This window comes from Patella vulgata, chromosome 1, assembly GCF_932274485.2.
Source record: "Patella vulgata chromosome 1, xgPatVulg1.2, whole genome shotgun sequence".
NCBI lineage: Eukaryota > Metazoa > Mollusca > Gastropoda > Patellidae > Patella > Patella vulgata.
The window spans coordinates 38,089,742-38,109,559 of NC_065879.2; the positions used below are offsets into that span (position 1 = coordinate 38,089,742).

General features: G+C 34.5%; 1 long non-coding RNA gene and 1 other non-coding gene across 2 annotated transcripts; both read right to left on the reverse strand.

Moving 5' to 3' along the window:
* Window positions 1–500: 500 nt before the first annotated feature.
* LOC126810031 (uncharacterized) lies at window positions 501–9,551 on the reverse strand. Its single transcript, XR_008788726.1, has 5 exons — window positions 9,394–9,551; window positions 5,533–5,835; window positions 3,507–3,712; window positions 2,708–2,822; window positions 501–2,446 (listed from the first exon to the last, which is right to left on the reverse strand). It is a non-coding gene; the product is annotated as an uncharacterized LOC126810031 (transcript).
* A 2,370-nt stretch (window positions 9,552–11,921) lies between these two features.
* On the reverse strand, window positions 11,922–15,446 carry LOC126819209 (uncharacterized). The gene is made up of 7 exons (XR_007679546.1): window positions 15,354–15,446; window positions 14,944–15,197; window positions 14,722–14,856; window positions 14,518–14,597; window positions 13,803–13,925; window positions 13,007–13,082; window positions 11,922–12,557 (listed from the first exon to the last, which is right to left on the reverse strand). It is a non-coding gene; the product is annotated as an uncharacterized LOC126819209 (long non-coding RNA).
* Window positions 15,447–19,818: the final 4,372 nt, after the last annotated feature.

The following is a 19,818-nucleotide window of genomic DNA, read 5'->3' on the forward strand; positions in this document are numbered from 1 at the left end:
CCATATGGCTGCACCTTATCCACATCAATTTGAAATCAAATGAAATGGTGTTTAACGATCCACGTTTCTGCGCCGATTTGGCTACTGAAGATCTTACGCCATAAAGTGTTTTGATTGAACCCAAATGCACAACTTAAAACTACTAACTTGTCGAACGTCCTTATGAAACGAATAACACCAGGTGTTCCAGAGTGAGCCCCTTGTTGCGTACATGATGGTCATCACCTTCTATATAACTAATTGAAACGATTTATAGGGTTTTGATTACAGACTGGAGCTGGAATTTTCTACACTGTCGTCAATGGGGAGAGAATCATCAGTTCATTTTCAAAGAGGGTGAAGATCACCAATTAGTTTCCCTTATCTTGGTTCCCAATTTGGGGTTCGCCTCCTCATCTGGTTTATAAGAATTATCTTCCATCACAAGGTCATGCACAAAGCTTTATCTGACGACCTACTATGCTAAACGTGTGTCCTGGGCTGGAGGTGGTTTATGATAAATAAATATAGCATGCATTTTATTTTCTTGGAAATTAACACATCTTTTTACATGTACTTTAAATTACTGCACAATCCTATAGCAGAAACATAAGTGGCATTTTGCTCTTAAGAGTAAGTATACAAGGCTTCTAAATTGTCAGCCTTTTTAAAGGCAAACATTCCATGTTATGTACGACCTCCGACGCACATTGGTCTATTCAGAAGGCATATTATTATAGTTAATTATAGTCTAAATAAACACAATACACACATTTATCACTGATAAACATTATTTTTCAGACAACGAAAAACACGCTACCAGCAGTTAAGTTATGAGCAGTTACGAGCTAAACAACTAAGCAAAAATTACAAAAAATAAAAACCTCAGTTCATAATAAAATTGTCGAAGCTACAGTTTCGTAACAAAGGCGAATAACTCTGGAATGACTATTGAAAAAAGTTGAAAATCAACAGGTTCCTTCGTTTTTAGAGATATACAAATCATATCAATTTTAAGAAATTATATAGATTGTTGTAACCTATAGTATATTAAAAATGGAACGTGAAGGATAGATGGGCGGATACTTTCTATTAAGATGGTCGAATCATCATAACAGAGCTAAAATGAGCTAAATCGCTAACATTTGGGACCTAGAAATTGACAAAAGTGGGTCGCAACGCATATAATACTGTAATATGAATGTATATAAACTGATTTACATTCAATGGTTTCCGTTTTTACTCCAATTTCAAATCGGTTATGTTCGGCGAAATAAGCGAGCAGTCTCAAGCGAGTGCAAATTTCTAGCGCCTGGTTAATCCAGTCTACATACGCCGTTTGATTTGGTGCAATGTGTCTAGCCTCGTCCCTCGAGTCTCTTGATACAACTGGGGCTGAAGCGCATTATGGTACACGATTCGTGTACCAATGGTAAAATGTTTATTTTGTCTTAAAAATTGGATATCAAAAGCCCATCTTTTCCGGTAAGATCACAACATGAATGTTGATTTAATTTGACAAATAAATCGTGTTTTCAATGTTGAAGATTTTGGATGATATTGAGTTAGAGACTTAGCTACTTTAAGATGCTAACATGATTTCGTGCAAAGGGTGGTAACAGTGGGCGTTAATATCAAAAATCGTTGAAAATCAATAGGGTTTTTCCTTTCTGTCGGATGAATTTCAGAAATATTAATAGCTGCATTCGATAAGGCGATAACCAGATTTCAAAATAAAGGGGAATAACTCTAGAAGTTATTATCGAAAATGTAAAAGCGAACAGTCTTCTTCGTTTCAATCAGGTAGACAATCAAAATATAGTATATGGATTACTATTGCATCTAACGTATGACAACTAACAAGAAATGTGAACGATAGACCGACGTTCGTAGATTTCATAACAAAGGGGTATATATATCTACGATTCATAATGGCGAAAAATCCATAGACTTCTTCCTTTGAATGGCTTAAACATCCGACCCACATTTTGAAAGGATTGGATCACAAATTGAGGCCTATAATGTGCTAATAAGATTTCGTGGACTCTCGGGAAGTTATTGTCAAAGATCGTTGAAAATCAATTGACTGCCAGACGGTTAGTAGTGTCGGCACATTCGAATGTTGGCAAATTAAAAAATCAATAAATCTGAATGATTATTTTAACGACAAACTCAAGTGCTGCAGGCAGACGCGTTGACTTGCACGCTTCAATCACGTGTATAACAAATCATGTGTAATACGATACTATAAACTTTTTCATGTCAAATACTCCATCTCGTCCAGTAAAGAACATTCTCTGTACTGTGTCAGCATTTAGGGTTTTTAAAATAGGCAATGTCAGTAACATTTTACCAAATCTCGCAGGCTTCTCATGGTGAGCGTGACTCTCGTAATGTGCAAGGGCTAGTTGAGCTTGATCCTGTAACGTTTCTACTTTAGAACTTTCTATGAGCTTCAAAATTTGATCTGAAAATGAAGACATAATATATTATTAGAAAAAACAAGACATGTCCCTTGGGAGAAATAGTTCAAATATGTGGATACTTCAATCAAATTTGGTCAAATTTTGTCTTCGCAAGTCATGATTGGCCATTTTGGAGTTTGCAATATTTGTTCTAATATTTGTTCGCGATAACAAATTGTAGTCAACGTTTTTTTAAGTTACATTCGCTGCTTCCGAACTCGTGGCTGATGGCGTGTTGATCAAGGGGAACTAACTCCACTTACCATTACGTAAAACTATTATAGTTTCCAGAAAAGGCAGCTCATTTGAATCAACCTGTAGTGATTGGCAAGCTGCTATTATCTTCTTGAAATTGGTGATATCTTCATTACCTGAACCCTAAACAAAATTGCTGTAATTAAGCAAGGTCTAACACTAACATAAAAGTAAGCATAATAAAATGCTGAGACTTTATATAGACATGTGACTAACAAATATCCCCGTCGCCCCATGATTTGTAACAGTATAGTAATTTTAAGGCTACCTTTACTTTAAACAGCTCCAGTACTGTTTTACAATCAAAACTAAAATTGCATACAAATTCTACACCCGTGTATCCGTGAAAATCACCAACAAGCTATACAATCTTGTAAGTATATTATATTGTTTAACACCAGCTCAATCATTAATTAAAGGCTCAATACCACTCTTGTTGTAACTGAATAATATGTCCCAATCTTCATTCTGGTCAACAAATTGTACAATTTTACAATATTCCAATTAATTGATGATACAAATTTCATGTTAACACACCTAATTTAAAAAATTGTAAAAATTCAACTAAATGATTTGAAAAGCCTAACGTAAACCTTTTCAAATGTGACTTGGGTTTAAAAATATTTTCGGACCCTCTGGACAAGTAAAATAGGATGTAATGGATAATTTACACAACAGGTAGGACATTTAAACATCTAATACTTAGAATAAGGCTATTATTTATTTTCTGGAGCTGTCAAGCCAGCAAGAGTGGTATTGTCCCTTTAACAATACCATCTGGTGTTCATTTAACATATTTATATTTACCATGTTCTGTAGTAATTGGGAAACATCCATGGGCCAGTAGGCTGTTGAAAAAAGAAAAAGTTCACTCCATTTTCTTTCCACCAGTATCATCTGATCATGAGGATATAGTGATCTAAATATTCGATTGTAATGTAATCTTCTAAATGATGAGACTAATATCTGTTGACAGATGGACAAAGTCATTGCCTTCGTATCATATATTGTTCCTAAAATAAAAACAAGCCAACAGTGAGGCTTATGTCCCCCGCCGATATCCCAAAATAAATAGATGACGCATATTAATTAATCGAACATTCATTTTTTTCAAAGTATCAAGTAATCAAACTGATTATCAACTATACATTAAGTTTCATCACTCTCTATCAGATAGAATCAAAGTTATCTTGTCCTAAAGTATCGACCAATAAAATTGCTTAGCTCAGCGTAGCTCAAAATGTTAATCATTGAACTCAGTCAAGGCATTAACCTAATGAACATATCAAGTTTAAACATTCTACCTCAATTAAAAGCAGACTTGTTACGTTCCAAAGTCTTGACCAATCAAATTGCTTATCGCTCCTTAGATTAAGCAAAAAATTCTCATCATCTAACTTAGTCAAGGTAATGATATAATGAATCTATACTCAAAAGTTTCATCACTCTCACTCATGCCCCAAAGCATCAACCAATCAGATTGCTTAGTTCTGCTTACAGTAAGTAGACAATGTTTATCATCGAACTCGATCAAGGCATTCACCTAATGAATGCCAACACCAAGTTTGAACATTCTACCTCAATTAGAAAGAGAGTTATTGTGTTCCAAAGTCTCGACCAATCAAATTGCTTATCACTCTGCTTACCCTGAACAGAAAATGCCCATTATCGAAGTTAGTCGAGGTATTCATGTGATAAAACCATACACGAAGTGTCTTCATTCTCACTTAATTAGAACTAAAGTTATCGTGCCGCAGAGCATTAACCAATCAAATTGCTTATCTCTGCTTATCCTAAGCAGAAAATGTTCATTATCGAACTTAGTCAAGGTATTGATGTAATGAAACTATACACTACGTTTCATCACTCTGCTTATCCTAATAAACACCTACACCAAGTTTGAACATTCTAGCTCAATTAGAAGGAGAGTTATTGTGTCCCAAAATGTGTGACGGACAGATAGACGGACAGACAGACAAAAGGTGGGGCCAAAAACCGTAACGACATCTAATATACACATGAGGTCTCGATGAGCTCCCGGTGATGGCCGAGAAAGTTCATCGAGATTTTCTGGTGTGGTTACCCCCTTGGTAGTTGTGTATGGTGGATGGCTTTGCACGGAACTGCGTCTAGTCGTTAGGATAGCACAAAAGATTCCCGTTTTCATTAGTCTGACCGGTGCAGAAAAGTAATCTATCTCAATTTCGGTTGGTTGTATAACGTTAAAGGCTCAATACCACTTTTGTTGTAACTGAATAATATGTCCCAATCTTTATTCTGGTAAACAAATTGTACTATTTTAGAATATTTCAATTAATTGATGATACAAATTTCATCTTAACACACCTTATTTAAAAATTTTGAAAAATTCAACATAATGGTTTGAAACGTCTAACGTAAACCTTTTCAAATAAAACTTCGATTTAAAAATATTTTCGAACCCTCTGGACAAGTAAAATAGGATGTAATGGATAATTTATACAACAGGTAGGACACTTAAACATCTAGTACTTAGATAGAGATATTATTTATTTTCTGGAGCTTTCAAGCCAGCAAGAGTGTTATTGTCCCTTTAAAATAGCGAATAGCTCTGTGCAGACAAAAGCACAATCTTTAACTGTCATTGCCGGTAATAGCTTGTGACAATAAATATAATTATTATGAGGAAATTGTTAAAAACGAATTGTTGCTAACACAAACATGTACGCCGTTATATTTCGGGCCTAATAAAAGAATAATGGTGTGCGATGTACAATTCATTATCTAAAAAAATGCCTTGCAAAAATACATAGGCCTATCTAACGTACAACATTTAACGAAAATCACAATTTACCTGTAGGCGATATCGAGGTCGAGGCGCTGGCTCCATCGGACTGAAAAAGAAGCGAGGGAATTGGTGTCACGTGCCAGGTCAAGAACGGATTCCGAGGAATCACTGGTTTAAAGGCGCTGTAGTATGAGCTCCATATTAATCTATGCATCTGATTGGATATATTAGCTTGTGTATCAATGGTTGTTACACTGCTGTTGGTTGGTTGATGGGTTGTTACAGATCCAATCGGTGCTCGTCTGCTGTGCACGTAAACACTCTTTCTGGTACCCTTATTTTTTCTAGGGCCCCTCTCTTCTTGCACAGCTGAAATTATTGGATAATTGTACAATTTAACTACAATACTCATCTTAATTCCATATTATACGTCCGAAAGACTCTTTCGTAGCACAGCAAACTATGCACGTTCCAGCTTCGCGAAGAGAACTAAATGAAATTTGAAATATCGCATACAGTCGAAGCACGGATGCACTGTGAAGCAGCATCGAGTATGGCTGGCACGGGGCCCCTAGATGTTCTCACGTAGTTTGTGGGGCCTTTTTAGTCTTGACTTTAGGTCAGTTTGGATGAATTAAAGATGTTTTAGTAGTGATGTTGTGGGACGGCCTCGACAAGAGGGGTAAGATTGTGTAACGGCCATCAGAAGAATATCTCCTCTGCGTCCAAGGGGCGAAATGATATGAATTGGTGTGGTATGACGAAATTTTTCCCCGTCATCGAATTTCTACTTATAAGGTTTCTGTTAGTGCTTGCGAACGACTAAAAGTTGTTCCTTACGCGATGCTCCACTGTCATGCATGGGGAAACCAAGATGGAAAATCTAGAATTTTTTCGGTCAATACCGGGATCGAACTTCAGACCTACAGGTCATTGAGCCAGTTCCTAACCCACCGCCGTGGTTTCCTCTAGGGAAAAAAAGCCCGAGAAAGTTTGCCGTTAGAGCTCATTTTGCTCCTTAAAAAGTCGGCACATTTCCAAAGTTTGGAGTGATTTTGAACCGTTTTGTATAATTTTGCAGTTTCGAGTGAATTTTCCTCTACAACTTGCTTAAATTCAGATTTCGCGTGGCCCTTTTTAAAGTTTACCAAGAAAGCGACGAATATTTATCATACTATGGTCACTGGACGATAACCATTTATAGAATATATAAAATGGATTAATATAACATCCAAGTAAAATTAAACATGCATTATGCAAGAGCTAAATCTGATTATTGCAAGTCTTAATTTAGGCTTCAGATGTTATAGAAATTATAAATTAGATCTTTATTTAAACAACAAGACCAAAATCAACTCTGTAGACCCACGGATGGCTCGGCTACAGCTCGGATTTAAATAGGATTTTACTAATTGATTAAATCAGATAAGGGGTAACCTGATGAAAATACGTCAGTAAGATCGAGGCTAAATGATAGAGTGTACTTAGCGAGGCCGCTGTAAAGCGTTTCCGTATGCCAGTGAAAACTTTACTTGATAATCGAGATATGTAGGTGGAGTTAACGCCTGTCAATCAAACGTTCGGCGACGGTGAAGACACATTTCGCTACCATTTCTAGGCAAATATTACAACGATGATAACTATGTTCAGAATAAAGTAATTTGACTGAATTTTTCAATATATTCTTCTTTCATTATCTACTTTTGAACTGTTATAGCAAGAATGACCAACTCTCTATAAATATCTCCCATAATGTATCTTTAATATATAAATGAACGCGGGTATAATTATAACCGAATACATTTTCAAATATCTATTATAATACTTTCTTTTCTTCCAAGCATCATGATATGGCTTTTTAGTTTCGAAAGATGAATGTATGAAATAACCCTTCAATCAAGTATTAATTTTCAAAATAAATCATTCTAAAGATATACATACATGCGCTTTGCAATTATTGTTACGAAAACACTCAATCTGATTAAAACACAGATCCAATTTCGTTTCGTTTTTATAGTTCAAAATTTCGATTTTACTAGCTCTTTACTACACTTGGATCTGGAGGCGTTGTTATTTAACTCGTGTTCTGCTTGAAATGAGGGTCAGCCAATCAAATGGTTTGTCGAATCGAGCGTTTGACCTTTTTTGCGCGGAACTGTGGGTAGACATTAGCGGCAATAGAAATCAAAACAAAGCAAAAGTAGATAAAAAAAAATACATGGCGGTCGCTAATTGGTTAATCGAATGACTGACGTAATCGGGTCAAATGTCGCTTGCTTGGTACCTGACGTCATAGAACGTAAACTCCCACTATAACTTGTTAGATCTACATTTAATGTAGGCTATCGAAAGTATAAAAAACGAAACGAAATATAAATCTATATTTTAATTAGATTTGAAAACACTTTAATAATATATAAATAATGATGTGCAGTATCGGAATCAAAATTCGTATGGATTAGAGGTTGAATTCCTGTGGAACAATGCTATTCACTTTACTCTTATGTTGATTACCTTTTTTTATAGATTTAAAGGGACAATAACACTCTTGCTGGCTTGAAAGCTCCAGAAAATAAATAATATCTCTATCTAAGTACTAGATGTTTAAGTGTCCTACCTGTTGTGTAAATTATCCATTACATCCTATTTTACTTGTCCAGGGGGTTCGAAAATATTTTTAAATCGAAGTTTCATTTGAAAAGGTTTACGTTAGACGTTTCAAACCATTATGTTGAATTTTTCAAAATTTTTAAATAAGGTGTGTTAAGATGAAATTTGTATCATCAATTAATTGAAATATTCTAAAATAGTACAATTTGTTTACCAGAATAAAGATTGGGACATATTATTCAGTTACAACAAGAGTGGTATTGAGCCTTTAAAGGAGCTAAATCGCTAATATTTTGGACCTAGAAAATGGCACAAATGAGTCGCAACACATATAATAATGTAATATGAATTTATATAAACTGTTTTACATTCAATCGTGTCCGTTTTACTGTGAAGTGTCATCAGTTATGTTCGGCGAAATACGCCAGAAGTCTCAACCGTAAGTCAGTTTCTGGCATCTGATTATTCCAGTCAACACCGATATTATTTATTGCGCATGCTCTCCAAATAAGAATATATCACCGTTTGACGTGACTTGTGGAATATGTCTAGTCTCATTCTTTGAGCACCTTGTTACAAATGGCGCTGTAACGCATTATGGTACACGATTCGTGTACCAATGTTAAAATATTTATTTTGTCTTAAATATTGGATCAGAAGCCCATCTTTTCCAGGTAAGATCACAACACCAATGCTGATTTAAATTGCAAAAATAAAATCGTGTTTTCAATGTCGAAGATTTTGGATGATATTGAGTTACGGACTTAGCTACATTAAATTAAACTATTTTACATATACGTTATATAAGCCAAATGGATGGACACAGGACATAATTATCATTAATCAGGTTCGCATTAGCGTTATAAAACAAATTTCATCTCGTGTTTATTTCAAGTTGATTAGTTGATTCCTTTTGTTTATACGAATCAGCCCTGTGTTAAATTTTAAAAAAAATTGCAACCAATGTTGAAAACAAATACATTAAAGAATATATCAAAAATATGTACGTTCTTATTCCGAAATAATATTTAACAGATTCATTTAATTAAAATAGTGCGACAAAGTAAGGTATGTATAGTGTTAAATTTGTTAAAAACATATATATATATACTCTTCAAAAAAAAGTAGGGGATGAACCCCTCCCACGTGTATGGCGCTACTCTCAAAGCATGTCAAATGTCCATGTCTATTTATCATATCACAACCTGAATAGGTATTTGCGTTTCAATATCCCCTACTTTTTTTGAATTGAGTATAGTATAGTATGCAAAATATTATTTATTAATTGATGTCAAAAATATACCAAAACTGACTTACCGTTTCTATTCATATTTATTTGAAAGCATTTTTGCAGTCTACAAAAAGGACACCAATTTCGCCGGGCCTTGTCTATTATGCAACTTCCTTTACCTATGAAAAATATAGTATTTTTTTAAATTATATATAGGCCTACCAGCAAACAACTTACAAAATAAGTAATTGCTCTCTCTCTCTTTCTCTCTCTATCTCTCTTTCAGATATAGCTTTTTAAGCATATGTTGCATTAATTAAAAGCTAAATTAAGACAATAGATTTAAAGCAAACTTGTTATCCATTGTTTCTAAGACAAATAACCGGCAGTTTATAGTAATATAATTATAGTTATTTTCAACATTATACATACAACATTTGTGTGAATACTTTATACTTATAATTTAAACCATGACATTACAAATAGCCCATGTGCAAGCCCTTGTTATCTTACTAGAAGGTGAATCTGACTACCTCTTCAGTTAAATAATTTTACAATAAATGTTTAATAAATAGATATTATATTTTAACAGAATACAACACAGAAATATGTCATTGTGCTTACCTATACATGTGTAAGATATTTTTTTCCGAATACTCCTTTTGAAAAAGCAGCTACATCCGTCGCAACAAAACACCCCATAATGTTTTCCATAGCTTTTATCACCGCACACTTCACAAGCAACTGGGACGGGTAAGGTTCGACCTGATATATTAAAACCAAATTATTCAAAATGGAATTCAAAAGAAATAGTAAAATCATCTTTTGGGATAATTGATAATATTTGACGATATAATTTAAGAATTCTAGTTAACATACTAGTTTTGAGAAACCCGAAGAGTTCGTTACTTTTACTTGGTGAAAATAAATCAAATAAAATGTATAATATACATGTAGACGAATTAACCGATCCCCCACCCCTCCTCCTCCACACCACACCACACCACACCAAACCCAATGGTATGCGACTCTTGTTATGAGTTTGTCAGATTCGAATATACCAATATTTGTTGGCGTTTCTTTTTTAAATAAAGAATGACAAAATCTTACCCATGATGGTTGTGGCTGAAGAACTATCCTTAAAGTAATATCCATTATTAAACTTTGATCTTTTATGGAGAATTATTAAATCGAAGCACAGGTGTACAAATATGAGATCTGAAATAACCTCAGTGAGTAGGCTACGTTAGCGATCACCATCTTGCCGTCATCCGTTAAAGAGCGAGTTATCGATCTTAGATGCGCTCTTCAGCTAGTGAAGTCAATAAAACGTATCGTCTATCAAGCTGTATCAGTTTATTTTTGCCCTCTGATTGCATTAAACATGGCTTTTAGCAACGATTGGCAGAGTTTTAAGTGTGCTTGTGTCTTTAAGACGATACAGGTGCTTCGCTTAATCACCTTGATTGAAAACATCCCCAGCAATTTATCGATAAGAGAATAATGTTAAGATTTTTGTTTTTCATGGAAGTTTGACTAACGGGGAGCATTAAAAAAATGTAAAGTGAAATTTCGAATTAAATTCTAAACTCTGTATACAAAAATTTCTGGTGTAATTATTGTTACAAATTCGTATGTGAATTTTGTTTTTAATAATGATATATTATCTACTCCTTAATTATGTAATCATGTTTAGTAGTGTTCTAGAAAGAGTAGACGGCTATATGGGCCATATTACATTGTTAATGACGCTCAAGACCTCAGTTCAGTAATGCTAATGCATCAGTCTTTAATCGACAATATAGTTATCTGCAAATATACACGTAACAATGCACAACAAAGATTTGTTTAGTATGTGAACCCTGAAAGTCTTCGAGAAATGGGTTCTAGAGTCTATTAACTATACTGGGACACCGATTACATTTTTGTGTGTGCGAGACTAGTTTTCTTAAAGCAGAAATAAAGATATGCAAACAATTAAAACCTATTAAGAAGCAGAATGCTAAATATAGACAGTTTAATCACGGTCTTGTTATAAAACTGTTTATTTGTTTGTGTATGTATTTTAATTACATAAAATTGAAAAAAAATATACAGAGAGTTTGTTTAAGAGGTTGGAATTGGACTTAGTTTTTCGTATGCAATCACCGCTTTACAGATTATAGCATTTTCTTTTGATGCTGGAGATGCATTCTTAGTGCATAAACCTTGTAATCGGTTGTATTCACATGAATGGATATATGCGACTTAATCTCGATTGTCAAGTACCGTTGCCACGATACTAAACAATCTACTCTACATCTTGTAAAAACTTCAACACTTAATCTTCACTCGAATAAGGTAATTTGGATGAAATTTTCATTTGCCATTATCTTTTTTGAACTATTAGGCCTAAAAGCAAGAACGACCAGCTCATTATTTAAATTTTGTATAATGCATCTTTAAGGGTCTGTAAAAAAAATTTCACTCCACTAAAGAATTGACCGTTCCCCCGTCCCATGTGGACGTTTTACTGGTTAATGAAGCAGATACCGCTGAGTATCTCGATGTTTGTAAAACTCTCAGAATTAAATCTCGCGCAATATTTTTTTCCCAGCTTTTATTCACTAGTTTTTACAATTCAATACATTATACCACGGGCATCACCCGTAAGGATTATTTCTACAGCTAAACACACACAAGAAATGTTTCATTTTATGTCATTTGGGGACTAACATGGTATATCCTTTTTAATGTCTATAGAAGTAGGCTGAAATCAGAAAATGTTAAGAAAACCAGCCCGACAAGTATTCCAGGTTTTTATTTTTCAGATATATTGCAAAGCAAGTTTTCTTACTAAAAGTGACATATTAAATTAACTATTGTTGATGAATATTAAAATATAAATACGAATACATATGAATACAATAAGCTTGACATTCTGTTAAGTTTATGACAGTAATCGTGCCTGGATTTTAAAAACACACCCACAAAATATGTGTCATTTCTTTTACATCTGAGTACTGTATTCAATGTCTTTAAGAACCTTAGCCGGTTTTTCTCCACACTGAACTGACGTCTCGTTTGATTCCAAACCTCCAGAAATATTATATACGCTAGATTTTCGTCGTTCTCGTATATCTTTTACCACATCGTTTTTGATCAGATCAGCCAAAGCCAAATCTTTAGTTTCCTGTAGCAGTAGTCCACATATACCACTCGATACCATAAGTACGGCCATTATAACGTAAGGTACCATTCTATGACTTCCCTGATAAAACATAATAAGCTTGTTTTAGAAAGTAGGTTTGGAGAAATTTTCAATAATAATTCAGAGCTCTGGGTATGTAAATATTTTAAGACGTTTCCTTGTAATATTTAAGACCGTCCCTTGTAATTCCCGACACGACATGTACATGTACTATTAAAGATGCATAATGTAAGATTTAGAAAAAGATCTGACCTTTGTTGCTATATTATTATAAAAATAGATAATGAAAAATAAATATACATGTATTGAAAATGCAATGTGAATAAATGTCTAAAGAGTAATTTATATAGCATTTGAGGCCAGAAAAAGACCTGCAATAGACGGATTTAGCTCTTATATAATACATCTTTAACAGTGTGATCACTCGTTAATTTGTTTACAACCAAAAAACTGTCGATTGTCCTTTTAAAACAAAATGTCAAAATAATTAAAACCATTTCCGTACTTACCAAACTGAAGATAAAAGGAGCCAGGATTCCACCTATGCGAGCCATGGTGTTACCTGGGCCATAACCCATGAAATATCTATGGGAAAAATCAATGAAAAATTGAATTTTAGTAACGGCAGCCTAAATAAATAAACAAAGCGAGACCCAAATAGACAAGGCGATTCCTTGATAAATTTGAGGTCATTTACCTGTTATCATTTAAAAAAAAAATTCTTGGGACGCTATTTTCCGACCCATTTCCTCAGAAAATGGGAGTTCCCAAAGGAAGAATTTTGTCGCCAACTCTTTTTGCTAAAAAATTTATACTATCCGAGCGTGCAAATGGCGCTCTGTATGTTGATGAATTTCAGAATGTGCTTAAATTTTACAGTCATGCGGATAATCGAACGTAAGTTGCTGTTTTGTTTGAATTCAATTCAACAATGGGCAACTGAAAATGAATTTTGTTTTTCGAAATCCAAGACTGCATGCATTTCTGTCAGAAACGAGGTATACATCCCGATCAGGAGCTTAACTTGGATGGCAATCGCCTTCCGGTCGTGGAAGATACCAAATTTCTGGGTTAATTAGAAATTATTATTTATCCCCCAGATTAAAAACCTAAAAAAGAAATATCCGAAAGCCCTAAATTATTGAGTCTTATCAAATAATGACTGGGGTGCAGATGGTAAGGTCTTTCTTCGAATATATCGAGCTTTAATAAGTTGCATTCAACTTGTGAAGACCCACCGCGCCTTTTTTAATATCACGGTGAATCGTATTGGGTGTATATTATACTTGACTGAACAAATATTACCTGATGACTGTTGGATAAGATTCATTAGTCAGTAGAATTAAAGCCGTCCATGCTGAACCAGTCAATACTCTGGCAAAACGGGAAACTCCAGTAATAAAAAAGAACTCTTGGATTCATCATTAACTACAGTAGACATTAAACAAAATATATTAAAGATAGAAATGTAATATTTGTGATCACACATTAGCTATTTTTCTCCCGGAGTAGAATTATCACACTCAGTTTTCTAGGGAGTTTATGGTCAATATTATTGATGGTAACTATGGTGGCGTGAATATTTTAATTCCTTGAACACAGATATTATTTTAGCCGCCAGTGTGCAGTTTAATTGTACAACGATTAATGGACATGGCCTAAAACTACCAAGCACACGCTAAAAATTATTTACGACAGGCTGAGCGCAGTCAGCGGGGCGATATGAATATCCCAAAATAGAATACAACTATATGTTAAGCTATTCATTTTAATATATAACCAGTCCACAGCTGAGCTGTGTCATTAAGAATTAGTACGTATTGGTTCCCGGCAATTGATTTACAGGCACTCAGTTTAGTGTGTAGCACTTTGTTTTTCAATACCGAAACCTAACTTACGCTTGCCCGAGTTGCACTATCTAGCAAATGTGACTTTATTTGGTAAACAATACACGTTTTGAATCTATCCTTCAACTATATTAATGGACGGTATCATTGTTTTCTATTAAAATGTAACAAACCTTCTTGTGTTATCAATGCAGCAATACAAGATGCTGCAGCTAGGAACAAAGCAAAGGCACAGGTGTACCTTCTTCCTATCCTGAAATATAACCAAAAGATGGGTGCATTTGAATTATCTTTCAATTCTGTTTATATTTAAATTGAGCCTTAAATGAGTACTTCACATGTTTAGTCATATTTGGATTTTAAAAATTCAAACTTACTTTCCTAAAAGGTAGATGACTGGAGCAATGCCCGATATTTCAATGATGTTCATCAGGAAAAAATTTAAGTAAAAATTACCAGAAAAGTTGCTGATTCCAAAGGCAAATCCATAATAAATTGCAGAACAGGACATCCTAAAACACAATGTCGGTAGAATAATATGACAGATGGAAAATCACAAAATTATATTAGAGGCACGCTAATAAAGATCATAGACTTACCAGATGTACTGTATACAAAAACTCTTTTTAAACATTGGAACTCCTCTGTAGATATCTATATATGTATACCTCTTTTCTCCCTGGTTATTCCGACGTTCCATCTCAGCCACCTTTATTAGAATAGCAAGGGTATTATCAGGAACTGTTGTTCCGTTAAATCGAGCAATTTCATCAACAACTACTTTTGCCTCTTCTATTTTGCCTCTTCTATTTTGCCTTTGGTAGCCAACCATCGCAGACTTTCGGGAACTACGCTTTAGAAATAAAATAATGTACAAAACAGATAATTAAAGATTGGCAACTGTTTTCAAATAAAATATATAAATTCAGGAGTCCTTTACAGCTAATGAAATTTTCTGATTTTTACGTTATTATACATGTATATATGATCGCCTTGAAGCGTGATTCACCTGGGACCCAAATTCGATGGCCTAAAACATTCACGGGATCTTGGTTAATTTGATACAACATGTTGGGGTGGATCGAGGCGACGAAGTGTGATGGCGAACACACACACAGACATCTTTGATTTTATTTATATAGAATTGATGGTCATATTTAAAGGACACTATTGATGCCAGTCATTATCACATATGTGATAGAGCTGGTTAAACACATTCCAAATATAATTTTAACACAGAGATCATTGCTACGATTGCTGAGTAATACAGGTTTCCTGAGTCGGAAGTGACGAACGCCAAAGGAAAACACGAGTCATATCTCTATATAACTGACGAGTGATAACGGATATACGGCCGAATTTCTGCTCACTAATAATTCCTTCGAAGACCAAAAGTTGATATATGGGACTGTAAGAGGATACCCGACAATTCAATAAAGTAATTGAATGTCATTAGAAAAGAGAACACGAGAAAAATAGAAATAGTCCGTACATTCCCTTGTTTATATTCATTCTATATCTTATAAAAACATGGTAATGCACGGACTTTTTCTGTTTTTCTTTCGTGTTCACTTATCTAGTGGCAGTCAATTCTTTTTATGAATTGTCAGATATCCTCTCACAATCTCATTCAACAACTTTTGGTCTTCGAATGAATTATTAGTGAGCAGAAATTCGCCCGTATATCCGTTATCACTCGTCACATCAGTCAGTTATATAGAGAGATGACTCGTGTTTTCCTTTGGCGTTCGTCACTTCCAATTCTGGAAAACTGTATTACTCAGCTATCGTAGCAATGATCTCTATGTTAAAATTATATTTGGAATGTGTTTAACCAGCCCTATCACATATGTGATAATGACTGGCACGAATATTGTCCTTTAAAATAGTAAGAAAAAAAAATCGGTGTATATTTTTGATTCAGAAATTATATCAAGACTCTTTTATCCGATAACAATAAGTATCCGCAACCGATATATCTCAATTATCAATTATTCACGTGTAAATGACAAAAACTCGATAACTAAAGATAATATATTAGCACTATATAAAGCTATACTATACTTTTCTTCTAGTCACTCGACTTCACGTTTTAAATTGTGATATACACACAGTGTGCTATTGTTAAAAGCTTAGTGAGGTTAAATACCTTTGATATCGGTCAACATGAAGTGTTGGGGGGGGGGGGGTTGATTAGTGGCGTGACGCTCGACAATGGAACGCAAAATTATTCAGCTATATCGCCATATTGTTTAAATCGGCACATCGCAAAACAAATCGGCACATTAAATTTTATAAAATGATTATTTAAAGGGGCATTAGGCAAGATTAGTTTAAAAAATTGATAATGAAAACAGAAAATGGCTGACCCAGATCATCATTACTAACGTTGGGTCTATAATTAACGGTCTCGATCATCCATTTTTAAGTTAAAATATCCATCGCAAAATGTATTCAAATCCACTAAATATCGCAGGCTAACGATGGTATCGAGAATTGACTATGGCCAGAATCAGTTAATTAATGTCTAATTAATAATTTAGATAACATTTCTTAATTTAATGTTTTAGAGAAAACTGCAGACTCTATAATTAACATAACATTTCTTAATTTAGTGTTTTAGAGAAAACTGCAGGCTCTATAATTAACAGTCTCGATTATCCATTTTTACATTAAATTATACAAAATAAAATGTATTCAAATCCACTAAAGATCGCAGGCTAACGATGGTATCGAGAGTTGATTATAGTCTGGATCAGTTAATTAAATTGTCTAATAATAATTTAGATAACATTTCAGGCAGGATCTTTCTCCATGCACTCTCGTTGGTTTGCTTCTTAGAATCAACGGATTTTGCTATTTGGGATCCTGGGGGAAATGGCGTCCACCTGCGAGAGCTAGTCTTTCGAGCACTGTCAGGTAGTTTGGGCTCAAGAAACCCATAGAGGTGTGGAGATCTTGATCACGTTGGGTCAGAGTTGATCTAACGTAAATCATGCAGTCCGGCAGATCGAAGTAATCGACGAACAATGTCGGCACTGATGAACCCACGATGACCCGTCACAGTAGCTTTATGCTACAGTAAGCTAACATTGCACGATCGACTGCTGGAACCGATTGGATGGTATGCAACCCCTCAGCCCCTTTGAATTAAGTCAATGCTGCGTTCTTGGTGTACAGGTGTTGTGTCTTCCACATAAAATCGGGATTTCAACTTTCCCAGTCTGTCGAATTCATTTTATTGTGTTTGAGAGAATGGATCTGTGGTGCGTATACGCCCTCGTGTAAACATCATTCTCACGTGTTATCGTCATAGTCTGATGTTTTTAAATTCGGAATTGCAAGATGAACGCGTATCTCTCAAACGTGATTTAAATTCATCCATTTATAAAAGAGGTATGTTTTCATTGCTTTTCAACGTATCGCACCTTGTGTATAAAGATCCAAGTGGCTTGTACGCAAGATAGAGGCTACAGTTTTTGACTGGTCTTTTTCAAATTGTAGGCCCAAGATGATTGACTCTACCAGAGTTTTCCGAACATTTTGTGAACGCGTTAAAAGTTAATTGGTTTCTTTCAAATTTGGTGGCAAGGGTTGAGGTCCTTTGCCGAAAACCGTTTGAAAGCGATAGAGGCTACAGTTTTTAACGGAATTTTAAAAAAAAATGGTGAGAAGCATTGTTGCCAATGAACTTTCTGCGACTTTTGTTTTAGGGTTATCCAAACCCCTGGCTTAGCCTAGCCTAAAACCTCGTGAATGAGATAGAGGTTACATTCTTTGACGGATCTTTTTAATTTGGTTTGAAGCATTGCGGTCACCAGAGAACGAGCAATATCATTATTGATAACAATTCAGCATTCGGCGGTCTTCCCAGTAGCGGATCTAGAAGTTGTGAATAGGGTGGTGGGGGCGAAATCTAGGGCGCCACTTACAGTCCCATCCGACAATAAATGTCAATAAAATACGTAATAAAATGCACAAAATAACACTGAGCGCCCCTGTATTGCCTGTATAGTTGTTTGCCGATAGTTATCTCGTCGGATAGCAGTTTTATTCAATTAATGTTGTCATATTATGATTGTTTTTTAGGGTTTCACACTGCGTAGCTTGTGTGAAACACTATTGTTTTTGTTAAAATTATTAGGGTTTCACACTGCGTAGCTTGTGTGAAACACTATTGTTTTTGTTAAAATTATTATTAGGGTTTCACACTGCGTAGCTTGTGTGAAACACTATTGTTTTTGTTAAAATTATTATTAGGGTTTCACACTGCGTAGCTTGTGTGAAACACTATTGTTTTTGTTAAAATTATTATTCTTATTATTATTATTCTTCTTTTGTTTTGAGTAGATCTCAGCAACTGATTGTCGGATCGTTACGATTTCTTCGGTTTTATCGGAAAAGTGGGTGTGACTTAGAGGATAAAGCTATTTTGAACGTTCTGCGACAATGCGAAATGTCCGAAATCACCGAAGCTATCGTTTTTAGAAATATTGCAGTAATTTTAACAATAATCATTGGATTTTAACTTTCGATGCATTTTGGCATAGCCGGAGGCGGGGCACATAGCTACGCTACTTTTGATTTTTGATTTTCGGCAAATCTTCGCAGATATTAGGCGCTAAATTTAGAAAATTTAAATTTTTACAAAAAACTTTTTTATTTATAAATATTTTTTAGTCGTGTTTTACACAAATAAAACGAGTCCTCTGACTTGGGCAAAAATGTGAACATTTTTTGTCTCTGTAATTTTCCTTGGCCCCCATTGGCTAATTCAGTTTTTCAATCCTAGATTAATTATTTATTGTTCGATTTGTATAAAACAAAGTTCATATGCTCCGTTGTCTCAATTGTCATTTTTTTTGTTACCAATAGTGTTATCTGTCGGCACCGGAAGTGGCGTAAATTGACAAAAAACTACAATTTTGACAGTTAGGTACCATTTTTCGAAAGCAAATAAAATTTTTTTCAAATCTGGTATAACTGAAATTGTGCGCCCTTTAAAGGCGCACAAAATGTTGGGACCAGTTTTTTTAATTTCGATTCCGTTTTCGGGCTATTTCGATTAAAAGGTGAAAAAAGGTGTAAAATTAAGCTATTTACAACCCATCCAGCGTTTTCATATTTTAAAATATTACTTCGTAACTTTCATAAACTCGTAGCAATAATCTATACGGAGAGAATGTATGTGAAAATTAATTTGTAATATGCGCAGTTGCCGAGAAATGGGCAATTTTGCATGAGTCACTTTTTACGCTAGTTTGCCTGTAAAAGAGTCAATTATTATTCGATTTTCATAAAAGTGACACCATTTGATGTGTAATATCAATTTTAACTAGGTCAAACCAATTTAACATTTTCAATATCACCGGAAATGACGTAATTTGGGCAAAAATTGTATTTATAGCCTTCGAAACCAGTAATTTATTCAAATGAGTCATATTTGTTATTTGTTTAAAATTTTGATATTTGAT